Below are 16575 nucleotides of genomic sequence, written 5' to 3' on the forward strand. Positions count from 1 at the left end.
CCTTAGCCACTTGGCTATGCCAGGGCTACTATTGATGTATGGAGGTCTAGCCATGCGGTTGTAAAGCTAAACTAATAAACGCTCAAGAGAAGCCCCTTTTTAAACTTCAGTACAACTTCCCCTGGTAGGATATCGACCCCATCTGGTGACATCAATATAGGACACCTACTATCAGTTGTCCTGTAGTTCATATAAAGTAGTCTAACAAATGTATCATCAGAACACCAAGTAGTGGTTATCCTGTAGCTCATATAAACATATATAACAAATTTATCATCAGAACACCAGTATCGGTTATCCTGTAGTTCATATAAACATTTAAACAAATTCATCATCAGAACACCAGTATCGGTTGTCCTGTAGTTCATATAAAGTAATGTAAAAAATCCATCATCAGAGCATGAACTAGTGGTTGTCTTATAATGTTTGTTACCTATATATATATATAACAGCCAAATTTTTGTCTATATGTTCCTATCTCCTGAACGGTTATTGATACAAAAAACAACAACACTATACTTTAAAACGCTTACTTTAAAGAATACATAGGAAAGTGCATCTAATGTTCTGCAGTTTGTAACATTTATCCGTCAGTTTTCGTACGTGTTGAATGGTTAGTCTGAGAAAAATTTAGGAAAGACAAAAAAATGTTTCTTTTTTTGTAGGGAAAAACAGGACTACTTCCGTTGAGTGGTTGAAAGAAATATTTCGAACTGATTATTTTGTAATTCACTTGAAAAATCTTTCATTAGGGACTATCCTGTAGTTCACTTGTAAAAACGGAAAGAAATGCATAGAGAGAGGAACGTGTTCGAACATATATATATTTATTGTTGCACGGTTTATATACATATGCATGTATATTGAGGTCGGGTTTATATTTATGTATGATTTTGTTTGTACTTTATCAAATAAATTGATTTTAATCGAATATTTCTCCTTTGCCTTTCCTTTTAACTGTCAAAAAGCCAATAATGCCGTGGCGTTCTTTTATTGCACTCAGTAAAATGAAAATGGAATAATGCCATATTTCATTAAATCCCAGCAGATACTTAACGAACCAGAGCGCTCTGTTTTGATAGATTCACTCACAGCAACGAAACCGAAGAATTTTTATCAACAATGCAGGATAATCATTCTTCTTTGCTGTAAATCAAATTCATTGAAAGTTTCCCTATTCAAGTAACACATGAAATTACAAAAGACGATATAAACACCCCACTAGATAAGCATATTGCATCTCCTCTCTGATCAGGTTAACTACACTTTTATTCATTGCTATCTTTAGGAAAAATAACTGTTGAATTCTTTCAAGAACTTCTTCTAATATATAACAATTTAAATAATGTTAATGTTATGGATTACGGTAAGAATTTGATCTTAAAACTGTTCATTTAGGTCAGTTAGTTCGTTTTATTTTAAATTTCGCGCAAAGCTGCACTAAGGCCATCTGTTATCGATGTCCCGAACTTACCAATGATAGACTAAATAAAAGACAATTTAACACCATCCACCGTCAATCCTTGGAATATTCTTTTTATCATGGAATAGTGGGATGGACTGCACATAATATAACCCCACACAGATGAATGGGCTAGCATGTTTGGTAAGAAGAAAATTCGAGCCCATGTCCCTCAGATTTCAAGTGGAGTGCTGACTGACCATCTTTAGTTTTGGATATATTTAACAATAATTCTACAATCTAAACTTCAAAAGTTTGGCAAAGTTTTAACACAACTTTGACACCACAGTGACCATTGTAGTTCCGGACAAACAGGAAAAACAGTTAAGCTTTACAGACTTTAAAACAAATTTTTTTAACTTTTTCAGAAATTATAGTATACAGCTTTAAGGATAAAATTTTCCTTCTATGTAGTTTATATTGCCATCTACTGAGCAGCTCTGCAGTTATTTATTTATTACGTTTCAGTCAATTGTACGGTCGACGGTACTAGAACAGTTTTAAATTATGATTGAAATAATGCTTTTATATCATCTCCGTTTCAATATGCGAACAAATATCCAAATAGAAATATAGCTCTTTAATACAATGCTTACAATAAGATAATTAAAAAAAAACTAAAAATATATAAAAAGCTGTAAATAAACGCGTTGTCTTATTTAATGTGAGCATTGAATAATTGAATAATCGTATCTTTGTAAACATTTATTTGGTGATATATCGGCATTATTCTCAATAGATGGCAGCACAAAATAAGAAAATTTAGGTAAAATGATCAATAAACACAAATACGTTAATTTTGATCTACAACATGGGGTAAAAAATAATTCATGTACATGTTATTATAAAATAAATTAAGCTGTGAGAATAATTCCAATGATATTACTGGAAAAAGCAAACACACAAAAAAAGTAAAACTTTTTTATACGAAATTATGTTTTTGGATAGACTAATATTCAGATTTCTAGGCTTGTAAATTGCATCTTAGACCTTGCAGAAAAACGTGCTAATTATTAATTTAATTTTCAAATAAAAATACCTTCTTTCTTTTTTATATATTTTATTTTTTATTTACATTTTCGTTTAATAGGTGGCACTGCATGGCAATAATATCAAAGATTTGTATCTGAATCTCATTATTCTTAAAGTTTAAACGTGCGTTGTTTTTTTTTTTAATAGGGCGTTCAAAAATAAATCTATTATAAAACATATTTATGATTTACTTAATTATTTCTGAAAAAATATTTTAATCGTTATTTTTATTGGTTTTTCGACTTCATAGTTTCTCCTAAAGACGTTTTCTTCTTGTCACCTTATAACGTACCGAATTAGCCTTTTGTTTATAATGTTGACATAGGAGAGATATTTGTTGAATGTGAAGTTGATGGTGGCGACATCTTTTCGGTGCTATAATAATCGAATTGTTTTTAATTTTTAAATTTTACAGCTCGATCATATTATCTTCTATAAATATTTTAAGAAAACAGGATATATGGTTCGGCAATTAGAAAAGAATGTATAAACATAGGCAGGTTTATTATATCAACATTTAGGTGATGCTGCGCATCATTATATAAATGTCTTCCATCAATCTGAAGGTGAGACTTGAGCAGAATAAGGGCACGACTAACAATAGCACGAAACACATTTTATATGCGTTGCATCACGTAAATGTTGAACAACATTTCCCGTTTTATTTCCGTATCATTATTTGATTGTTATGACAGACCCTCTGACTAATGAACGAATCGGCTGCAATTGGTAATGGCGTCACGACAAACTTGATACAAGGTCATGTTGAAGCGCTATCTATCGTTCAATTTTTCATAAAGCTTGATTTAGAAAGTATTTCCGAAAATATTGTACAAAACGGACATTTTAACAAATGTATAAATTAAACGTTCTGTTCTGTTTTATACTAGTATCAAACTGTTCCTTTATATTGGTTTAATTTTGGTTATTGTTGCTCTATTGGTTTAATTTTGGATTTTGTTGTTGTATAAGGAAACACCTTTATACCTATACTAATTAATAACCTAACGTCCAACTGCATCGCCCCCTACAATCCCGTGCCCGTTTATACTCTCGTCTTTAAGAGGTGTGTCCGGCAACGGTCACTTGCAAACGCTCTCTTTCTTGACGTTGTTCTCTCCTTGGACTGTACATTTAGGGTTCCAGGGAATGACATATGGACTATAAATTTATGTACGATGCGTGTACGTTTTACCGGGGAATCCCCGTATGTTCGCCACGTATTGTAACCGCTTACCACGTGAAAACTTTCAAACTGATTTCAACACAGTCTGATATGTACGCTCGTGAGGCACTCTAGTGAGTGACACAGGGGATCTACGTTGGGATATGAACAACGAGAATATTTAATATTTTGTGTTTAATTAGACGTAAAATTCTGGAATAAAGAAGTAAAAAATATACATACATTATTTTCAGAAATGCATTTCTAACATTAAAGTACAAGATGACCCAAAAATTATAAAGAACCATTGGATGTGACATTGTGAGCAATTTTATATTAGGTTTAAGTTAATGTTTCTTGTTAATTACGATGATTTAAATATGGTATCTCTTAGTGGGCTACTTAATATTAAAGCTGTTGTTTTTATCGACATGAAATAGATACGTGTTATCAAAACAATTCTATTATTAGATGGTATTTTTTACCAATATTAAACTTTTAACATATACGATGCACAAATAAGTTACAATATTATTACGCAATTTTTTCTGGAATTTAAGTAAAATAATTTGTTGTAATTTTTTTTAAAAAAGGCGTAAGTAAACAATAAATCATTACGTTCTCGCCAGATGTCAGCACTCATATTACATTTTCTCACTTTATTACTACGTTTGTCTCGTGAATAATTTTCTTACTGATATGGCAGAAATAGGATTCATTAGAATGTCTATTTGTTTGATACTCTAGTATAATTTAATCAATTTCTGGTTTCTTTTAAAATCGTTTGAAATTAACGATCTCAACACGAAACTATTTTGAATTTGGCGTAAAACTAAACCAGGGCTATCTTTACTTAGTTGTTCCTAGGTTAGAGGGAAGGCAGCTAGTTATCATCACCCACCACTAACCCTTGGGCTATCTTTACTTAGCTGTTTCTAGGTTAGAGGGAAGGCAGCTAGTCATCACCACCCACCACCAACCCTTGGGGTACCCTTTACCAACGAATAGTGGAATTGAAAGTAACATTATAACGCCCTCACGGTTGAGAAGGTGAGCATGTTTGGTGTGACGGGGATTTGAACATAGGAACTTCGGATCAGGAGTTGTGTGCCTTAACCACATGACTTTGCTATGCTCTGAAGTATTTTACTTTATCACAAATTTATCACAATTTATTACAAATATATAATTTGTAATAAAACGACAAGAAGCAGTTTAACATCATACAGAAGTTATAACAGTTTAATAGGGTCTAAGTCCACCAGGTGTCATTAAATTTATAATATTAATTAAAAATACGACTAAGTTTAATTATAATAAATAAACATAACATGAAATAAAACGTTTGTTGATTTAATTTTTAACTGAGTCTTAAATTAATCCATTCTAGTGACATTATCACAGATACAAACTAACATACAAACTACAGTTGGAACTGAAAAGCACTATGTAATGTTGATGATCTAATAAAAAGTACTTTGACAAATAGGCACATGGACAGTGTTAGATATAATGAACTTATAACGTTCAAATAAAACGTTTATATACAGTTCATGTAACAGCGATGTACCCTACTGTGTGGTCATCTGTACAATCTAATGTTACGTCTTCTGTACCCTACTGTGTGGACATCTGTACAATCTAATATTACGTCTTCTGTACCCTACTGTGTGGTCATCTGTACAATCTAATGTTACGAGTTCTATACCCTACTCTGTGGCCATCTATACAATCTAATGTTACGTGTTCTATACCCTACTATGTGGTCATCTGTACAATCTAATGTTACGTGTTCTATACCCTACTGTGTGGTCATCTGTACAATCTAATGTTACGTGTTCTATACACTACTGCCTGTTTATCTGTACAATGTAATGTTACGTGTTCTATACCCTACTGTGTAGACACATCTACAATCTAATGTTACGTGTTCTATACCCTACTGTGTGGTTATCTGTACAATCTAATGTTACGTGTTCTATAACTTAATGTGTTGTCATCTATACAATCTAATGTTACGTGTTCTATAACCTACTGTGTGGTCATCTGTACAATCTGATGTAACGTGTTTTATACCCTACTGTGTGGTCATCTATACAATCTAATGTTACGTGTTCTATACCCTACTGTGTCGTCATCTATACAGTCTAATGTTGCGTGTTCTATACTTTACTGTGTCGTCATATGTACAATCTAATGTTATATGTTCTATATCCTACCGACTGTTCATTTGTACAATTTAATGTAACGTTTTCAATACCATACCGTATGTTCATCTGTACAATCTAATGTTACGAGTTCTGTTTTCTGCTGTCTGTTCGTCTGTAAAATTTAATGTTACGTGCTCTATACGCTACTGTGTGGTCATCTGTACAATCTAATATTACGTGCTCTATATTTTACCGTCTGTTCATCTCTACATTCTAATGTAACGTGTGCTATACCCTAGCGTCTGTTCATCTGTACAATTTATTGTAACTTGTTCTATACCCCAATGTGTGACCATCTGTAAAATCTATAATTACGTGTTTTATACCCAACTGTGTGGTCATCTGTAGAATCTAATGTTACGTGATCTATACCTTACTGTGTGGTCATCTGTAGAATCTAATGTTACGTGATCTATACCTTACTGTGTGGTCATCTGTACAATCTAATGTTACGTGTTCTATACCTTACTGTGTCGTCATATATACAATCTAATGTTACGTGTTCTATACCCTACTGTGTCGTCATCTATACAGTCTAATGTTGCGTGTTCTATACTTTACTGTGTCGTCATATGTACAATCTAATGTTATATGTTCTATATCCTACCGACTGTTCATTTGTACAATTTAATGTAACGTTTTCAATACCATACCGTATGTTCGTCTGTACAATCTAATGTTACGTGTTCTATACCCTACTGTTTGGTCATCTATACAGTCTAATAATAAGTGTTCTATACACTACTGCCTGTTCATCTGTACAATCTAATGTGACGTGTTCTATACCCTACTGTTTGGTCATCTGTGCAATGTAAAGTTTTGTGTTCTATACCCTACTGTGTGGTCATCTGTAAAATCTAATATTACGTGTGCTATACCTTACTGTGTGGTCATCTGTAGAATCTTATGTTTTCTATACACTACTGTGTGGTCACCCGTACAATCTAATGTTACGTGTTTTATAACTTAGTGTGTTGTCGTCTATAGAATCTAATGTGACGTAATCTTTATCCCATTGTGTGGTCATCTGTACAATCTAATGTTACGTGTTATGTACTGTAATGTCTGTCCATCTATCGGGTCTCATGTTACATGTTCTGTACCCTACCGTGTGGTCATCTGTAAAATCTAATATTACGTGTTCTATACTCTACTGTGTGGTCATCTGTAGAATCTTATGTGTTCTATACCCTACAGTGTGGTCATCTGTACAATCTAATGTTACGTGTTTTATAACTTAGTGTGTTGTCGTCTATACAATCTAATGTGACGTAATCTTTATCCCATTGTGTGGTCATCTGTACAATCTAATGTTACGTGTAATGTCTCTCCATCTATCGGGTCTCATGTTACATGTTCTGTACCCTACAGTGTGGTCATCTATAAAATCTAATATTACGTGTTCTATACCCTACTGTGTGGTCATCTGTAGAATCTTATGTGTTCTATACCCTACAGAGTGGTCATCTGTACAATCTAATGTTACGTCTTCTGTACCCTACTGTGTGGTCATCTGTACAATCTAATATTACGTGTTCTATAAGTTACTGTGTTGTCTTCTATACAATCTAATATTACGTGTTCTTTATCCTATTGTGTGGTTATCTGTACAATCTAATGTTACGTGTTATGTACTCTAATGTCTGTCCATCTGTGGGGTCACATGTTATATGTTCTGTGCCCTACCTTGTGGTCATCTGTATAATGTAATATTACGTGTTCTATAACCTACTGTGTGGTCATATATACAATCTAATGTTACATGTTCTATACCCTTCGTCCTGTTCATCTGTACAATCTAATGTTACGTGTTCTATACCCTACTGTGTGGTAATATGTACAATTTAATGTTATATGTTTTATATCCTACCGTCTGTTCATCTGTACCATTTAATGTAACGTGTTCGATACCATACCGTATGTTCATCTGTATAATGTAATGTTACGTGTTCTATACTCTACTGTCTGTTCATCAGTACAATCTAATGATACGTATTCTATACACTACTGCCTATTCTTCTGTACAATCTAATGTTACGTGATCTATACCCTACTGTGTGGTCATCTGTACAATGTAATGTTACGTATTCTATAATCTACTGTGTGGTCATCTGTACAATCTAATGTTACTTTTCTATACCCTACTGTGTAGTCATCTATACAATCTAATTTTACGTCTTCTATACACTACTGCCTGTTCATCTGTTTAATCTAATGTTACGTGATCTATACCCTACTGTGTAGTCATCTGTACAATCTAATGTAAATTGTTCTATAATCTACTGTGTGGTCATCTGTATAATCTAATGTTATGTGTTCTATACCCTTCTGTGTGGTCATATGTACAATCTATTGTTATATGTCCTATATCCTACAGTCTGTTTCTCTGTAGAATTTAATGTAACGTGTTCTATACCATACCGTATGTTCATCTGTACAATCTAATGTTACGTGTTCTGTACTCTACTGTCTGTACATCTGTACAATTTAATGTTACGTGTTCTATACCCTACTGCTTGTTCATCTGTACAATCTAATGTTACGTGTTCTATACCTTACGTTGTGGTCATCTGTAGAATCTTATGAGTTCTATACACTACTGGGTGGTCACTTGTACAATCTAATGTTACGTGTCTTATAACTTAGTGTGTTGTCGTCTATACAATCTAAGTGACGTAATCTTTATCCCATTCTGTGGTCATCTGTACAATCTAATGTTAGGTGTACTATATCCTACTGTGTGGTCATCTGTACAATCTAATATTACATGTTCTATACACTACTACATGTTCATCTGTACAATCTAATCTTTCTTGTTCTATAGCCTGCTGTCTGCTCATCTGTACATTCTAATTTTACGTGTTCTATACACTACTGCCTGTTTATCTGTAGAATGTAAAGTTACGTGTTCTATGCGCTACTATTTTGTCATCTGTACTATCTAATGTTACGTGATCTATATCCCACTGTGTGGTCATCTGTACAATCTAATGTTACGTGTTCTATATCCCACTGTGTGGTCATCTGTACAATCTAATGTTACGTGATCTATAATCAACTGTGTGGTCATCTGTACAATTTAATGTTATGTGTTCTATACCCTTCTATTTGGTCATATGTACAATCTAATGTTACATGTTCCATAATCTACTGTGTGATCATCTGTACAATTGAATGTAAGGTGTTCTATACCATACCGTATGTTAATCTGTACAATCTAATGTTATGTGTTCTATACCCTACTGAGTGGTCATCTGTAAAATCTAATATTACGTGTTCTATAACCTACTGTTTGGTCATATATACAATCTAATATTACGTGTTCCATATCCTACGACCTGTTCATCTCTACAATCTAATGTAAATTGTTCTATAATCTACTGTGTGGACATCCGTACAATCTAATATTACGTGCTTTAAACTCTACTGTGTGGTCATCAGTAAAATCTAATATTATGTGTTCTATACCCTACTGTCTGGTCATCTGTACAATATTATGTGTTCTATAGCCCACTGTGTGGTCATCTGTACAATCTAATGTTACGTGTTCTTTATCCCATTGTATGTTTAAATGTACAATCTAATGTTACGTGTTATGTACTCTAATGTCTGTCCATCTGTCGGGTCTTATGTTACATGTTCTGTACCCGACTCTGTGGTTATCTGTAAAATCTAATGTTACGTTTTCTATAATTTACTGTATGGTTATCTGAATAATCTAATGTTACGTGTTCTATACCCTTCTTTGGGGTCATATGTACAATCTAATATTATATGTTCTATACCCAACCGTCTGTTCAGCTGTACAATTTTATGTAACATGTTCTATACCATACCGTATGTTCATCTGTACAATATAATGTTACGTGTTTTATACCCTACTGTGTGGTCATCTTTACAATCTAATGTTACGTGATCTATACCTTACTGTGTGGTCATCTGTGCGATCCAATGTTATGTGTTATATGACTTACTGTGTGGTCATCTGTACAATGTAATATTACGTGTTCTATATCCTACTGTGTGGTCATATAAACAATCTAATGTTACGTGTTCTATACACTACTGCCTGTTATCTGTACAATCTAATGTCACATGTTCTATACCCTACTGTTTGGTCATCTGTGCAATGTACAGTTATTTGTTCTATACCCTACTGTGTTGTCACCTGTACAATCTAATGTTACGTGTTCTATAACTTAGGGTGTTGTCGTCTATACAATCTAATGTGACGTGTTCTTTATCCCATTGTGTGGTCATCTGTACAATCTAATGTTACGTGTTATGTACTCTAATGTCTGTCCATCTGACGGGTTTCATGTTACATGTTCTGTACCCTTTTGTGTGGTCATCTGTACAACCTAGTGTTACGTGTTCTATACCCTACTGTGTGGTCATATGTACATTCTAATGTTATATGTTTTATATCCGACCGTCTGTTCATCTGTACCATTCAATGTAACGTGTTCGATACCATACCGTATGTTTATTTGTATAATGTAATGTAACGTGTTCTGTACTCAACTGTCTGCTCATCAGTACAATCTAATGTTACCTGTTCAATACCCTACTGTGTGGTCATCTGTACAATCTAATGTTACGTGATCTATACCATACTCTGTGGTCATCTGTAGAATCTAATGCATCCTGTTCTATATTTTACTGTGTGGTCATCTGTACAATCTAATATTATGTGTTCTACATCTTACTGTGTGGTCATATATAGAATCTAATGTTACTTTTCTATACCCTACTTTGTGGTCATCTATAAAATCTAATATTACGTATTCTATACACTACTGCCTGTTTATCTGTACAATGTAATGTCACGTGTTCTATACTCTACTGTGTAGTTATCTATACAATTTAATGTTACGTGTTCTATACTCTTCTGTATGTTTATCTGTACAATGTAATGTTACGTAATATATGCTCTACTTTTTGGTCATCTGTACAATCTAATGTTACGTGATCTATAACCTAATGCCTGTTCATCTGTACACTCTAATGTTACGTGTTCGATACCCTACTCTGTGGCCATCTATACAATCTAATGTTACGTGTTCTATACCCTACTATGTGGTCATCTGTACAATCTAATGTTACGAGTTCTATACCCTACTCTGTGGCCATCTATACAATCTAATGTTACGTGTTCTATACCCTACTATGTGGTCATCTGTACAATCTAATGTTACGTGTTCTATACCCTACTGTGTGGTCATCTGTACAATCTAATGTTACGTGTTCTATACACTACTGCCTGTTTATCTGTACAATGTAATGTTACGTGTTCTATACCCTACTGTGTAGTCACATCTACAATCTAATGTTACGTGTTCTATACGCTACTGTGTGGTTATCTGTACAATCTAATGTTACGTGTTCTATAACCTACTGTGTGGTCATCTGTACAATCTGATGTAACGTGTTTTATACCCTACTGTGGGGTCATCTATACAATCTAATGTTACGTGATCTATAACCTAATGCCTGTTCATCTGTACAATCTAATGTTACGTGTTCTATACCCTACTGTGTGGACATCTGTACAATCTAATGTTAATTGTTCTATAATCTACTGTGTGGTCATCTGTACAGTCTAATGTTACGTGTTCTATACTTTACTGTGTCGTCATATGTACAATCTAATGTTATATGTTCTATATCATACCGACTGTTCATTTGTACAATTTAATGTAACGTGTTCAATACCATACCGTATGTTCATCTGTACAATCTAATGTTACGAGTTCTGTTTTCTGCTGTTTGTTCGTCTGTAAAATTTAATGTTACGTGCTCTATACGCTACTGTGTGGTCATCTGTACAATCTAATATTACGTGCTCTATATTTTACCGTCTGTTCATCTCTACATTCTAATGTAACGAGTGCTATACCCTCGCGTCTGTTCATCTGTACAATTTATTGTAACTTGTTCTATACCCCAATGTGTGACCATCTGTAAAATCTATAATTACGTGTTTTATACCCAACTGTGTGGTCACCTGTACAATCTAATGTTACGTGTTATGAACTCTAATGTCTGTCCATCTGTCGGGTCTCATGTTACATGTTCTGTACCCTACTGTCTGTTCATCTGTACATTTTAATGTTACGTGTTTTATACCCTACTGTGTGGTCATCTGTAGAATCTAATGTTACGTGATCTATAACTTACTGTGTGGTCATCTGTACAATCTAATGTTACGTGTTCTATACCTTACTGTGTGGTCATCTGTACAATGTAATATTACGTGTTCTACAACCTACTGTGTCGTCATATATACAATCTAATGTTACGTGTTCTATACTCTACTGACTGTTCGTCTGTACAATCTAATGTTACGTGTTCTATACACTACTGTTTGGTCATCTATACAGTCTAATAATACGTGTTCTATACACTACTGCCTGTTCATCTGTACAATCTAATGTGACGTGGTCTATACCCTACTGTTTGGTCATCTGTGCAATGTAAAGTTTTGTGTTCTATACCCTACTGTGTGGTCATCTGTAAAATCTAATATTACGTGTTCTATACCTTACTGTGTGGTCATCTGTAGAATCTTATGTGTTCTATACCCTACAGTGTGGTCACCTGTACAATCTAATGTTACGTGTTTTATAACTTAGTGTGTTGTCGTCTATACAATCTAATGTGACGTAATCTTTATCCCATTGTGTGGTCATCTGTACAATCTAATGTTACGTGTTATGTACTGTAATGTCTGTCCATCTATCGGGTCTCATGTTACATGTTCTGTACCCTACCGTGTGGTCATCTGTAAAATCTAATATTACGTGTTCTATACCCTACTGTGTGGTCATCTGTAGAATCTTATGTGTTCTATACCCTACAGTGTGGTCATCTGTACAATCTAATGTTACGTGTTTTATAACTTAGTGTGTTGTCGTCTATATAATCTAATGTGACGTAATCTTTATCCCATTGTGTGGTCATCTGTACAATCTAATGTTACGTGTTATGTACTGTAATGTCTGTCCATCTATCGGGTCTCATGTTACATGTTCTGTAGCCTACCGTGTGGTCATCTGTAAAATCTAATATTACGTGTTCTATACCCTACTGTGTGGTCATCTGTAGAATCTTATGTGTTCTATACCCTACAGTGTGGTCATCTGTACAATCTAATGTTACGTCTTCTGTACCCTACTGTGTGGTCATCTGTACAATCTAATATTACGTGTTCTATACCCAACTGTGTGGTCATCTGTACAATCTAATATTACGTGTTCTATAAGTTACTGTGTTGTCTTCTATACAATCTAATATTACGTGTTCTTTATCTTATTGTGTGGTTATCTGTACAATCTAATGTTACGTGTTATGTACTCTAATGTCTCTCCATCTGTGGGGTCACATGTTATATGTTCTGTGCCCTACCTTGTGGTCATCTGTATAATGTAATATTACGTGTTCTCTAACCTACTGTGTGGTCATATATACAATCTAATGTTACATGTTCTATACCCTTCGTCCTGTTCATCTGTACAATCTAATGTTACGTGTTCTGTACTCTACTGTCTGTACATCTGTACAATTTAATGTTACGTGTTCTATACCCTACTGCTTGTTCATCTGTACAATCTAATGTTACGTGTTCTATACCTTACGTTGTGGTCATCTGTAGAATCTTATGAGTTCTCTACACTACTGGGTGGTCACTTGTACAATCTAATGTTACGTGTCTTATAACTTAGTGTGTTGTCGTCTATACAATCTAAGTGACGTAATCTTTATCCCATTCTGTGGTCATCTGTACAATCTAATGTTAGGTGTACTATATCTTACTGTGTGGTCATCTGTACAATCTAATATTACATGTTCTATACACTAGTACATGTTCATCTGTACAATCTAATCTTTCTTGTTCTATAGCCTGCTGTCTGCTCATCTGTACATTCTAATTTTACGTGTTCTATGCACTACTGCCTGTTTATCTGTAGAATGTAAAGTTACGTGTTCTATGCGCTACTATTTTGTCATCTGTACTATCTAATGTTACGTGATCTATATCCCACTGTGTGGTCATCTGTACAATCTAATGTTACGTGTTCTATATCCCACTGTGTGGTCATCTGTACAATCTAATGTTACGTGATCTATAATCAACTGTGTGGTCATCTGTACAATTTAATGTTATGTGTTCTATACCCTTCTATTTGGTCATATGTACAATCTAATGTTACATGTTCCATAATCTACTGTGTGATCATCTGTACAATTGAATGTAAGGTGTTCTATACCATACCGTATGTTAATCTGTACAATCTAATGTTATGTGTTCTATACCCTACTGAGTGGTCATCTGTAAAATCTAATATTACGTGTTCTATAACCTACTGTTTGGTCATATATACAATCTAATATTACGTGTTCCATATCCTACGACCTGTTCATCTGTACAATCTAATGTTACATGATCTATACCGTACTGTGTAGTCATCTGTACAATCTAATGTAAATTGTTCTATAATCTACTGTGTGGACATCCGTACAATCTAATATTACGTGCTTTAAACTCTACTGTGTGGTCATCAGTAAAATCTAATATTATGTGTTCTATACCATACTGTGTGGTCATCTGTACAATCTTATGTGTTCTATAGCCCACTGTGTGGTCATCTGTACAATCTAATGTTACGTGTTCTTTATCCCATTGTATGTTTGAATGTACAATCTAATGTTACGTGTTATGTACTCTAATGTCTGTCCATTTGTCGGGTCTTATGTTACATGTTCTGTACCCGACTCTGTGGTTATCTGTAAAATCTAATGTTACGTTTTCTGTAATTTACTGTATGGTCATCTGAATGATCTAATGTTACGTGTTCTATACCCTTCTTTGGGGTCATATGTACAATCTAATATTATATGTTCTATACCCAACCGTCTGTTCAGCTGTACAATTTTATGTAACATGTTCTATACCATACCGTATGTTCATCTGTACAATATGATGTTACGTGTTTTATACCCTACTGTGTGGTCATATAAACAATCTAATGTTACGTGATCTATACCTTACTGTGTGGTCATCTGTGCGATCCAATGTTATGTGTTATATGACTTACTGTGTGGTCATCTGTACAATGTAATATTACGTGTTCTATATCCTACTGTGTGGTCATATAAACAATCTAATGTTACGTGTTCTATACACTACTGCCTGTTATCTGTACAATCTAATGTCAGATGTTCTATACCCTACTGTTTGGTCATCTGTGCAATGTACAGTTATTTGTTCTATACCCTACTGTGTTGTCACCTGTACAATCTAATGTTACGTGTTCTATAACTTAGGGTGTTGTCGTCTATACAATCTAATGTGACGTGTTCTTTATTCCATTGTGTGGTCATCTGTACAATCTAATGTTACGTGTTATGTACTCTAATGTCTGTCCATCTGACGGGTTTCATGTTACATGTTCTGTACCCTTTTGTGTGGTCATCTGTACAACCTAGTGTTACGTGTTCTATACCCTACTGTGTGGTCATATGTACATTCTAATGTTATATGTTTTATATCCGACCGTCTGTTCATCTGTACCATTTAATGTAACGTGTTCGATACCATACCGTATGTTTATTTGTATAATTTAATGTAACGTGTTCTGTACTCAACTGTCTGCTCATCAGTACAATCTAATGTTACCTGTTCAATACCATACTCTGTGGTCATCTGTAGAATCTAATGCATCCTGTTCTATATTTTACTGTGTGGTCATCTGTACAATCTAATATTATGTGTTCTACATCTTACTGTGTGTTCATATATAGAATCTAATGTTACTTTTCTATACCCTACTTTGTGGTCATCTATAAAATCTAATATTACGTATTCTATACACTACTGCCTGTTTATCTGTACAATGTAATGTCACGTGTTCTATACTCTACTGTGTGGTTATCTATACAATTTAATGTTACGTGTTCTATACTCTACTGTATGTTTATCTGTACAATGTAATGTTACGTAATATATGCTCTACTTTGTGGTCATCTGTACAATCTAATGTTACGTGATCTATAACCTAATGCCTGTTCATCTGTACACTCTAATGTTACGTGTTCTATATCCCTCTGTGTGGTCATCTGTACAATCTAATGTTACGTGTTCTATACCCTACTGTGTGGTCATATATACAATCTAATGTTATATGTTTTATATCCTACCGTTTGTTCATCTGTACCATTTAATGTAACGTGTTCGATACCATACCGTATGTTAATCTGTTTAATGTAATGTTAAGTGTTCTATACTCTACTGTCTGTTCATCAGTACAATCTAATGTTACGTGTTCTCTACCCTACTGTGTGGTCATATGTACAATCTAATGTTACGTGTTCTATACCCTACTGTGTGGTCATCTCTACAATCTAATATTACGTGTTCTATAACCTACTGCCTCTTCTTCTGTACAATCTAATGTTACGTGATCTATACCCTACTGTGTGGTCATCTGTACAATTTAATGTTACGTGTTATATACACTACTGCCTGTTTATCTGTACAATGCAATATTTCGTGTTCTATGCCCTACTGTGTGGTCATCTGTACAATCTAATATTACGTGTTCTATAATATACTGTTTGGTCATCTGTACAATCTAATGTTACGTGTTCTATATCCTACAGTCTATTCATCTGTAGAATTTAATGTAACGTGTTCTGTACCATAC

Source organism: Tachypleus tridentatus, chromosome 9 (genome assembly GCF_004210375.1).
Source record: "Tachypleus tridentatus isolate NWPU-2018 chromosome 9, ASM421037v1, whole genome shotgun sequence".
Classification (NCBI taxonomy): domain Eukaryota; kingdom Metazoa; phylum Arthropoda; class Merostomata; order Xiphosura; family Limulidae; genus Tachypleus; species Tachypleus tridentatus.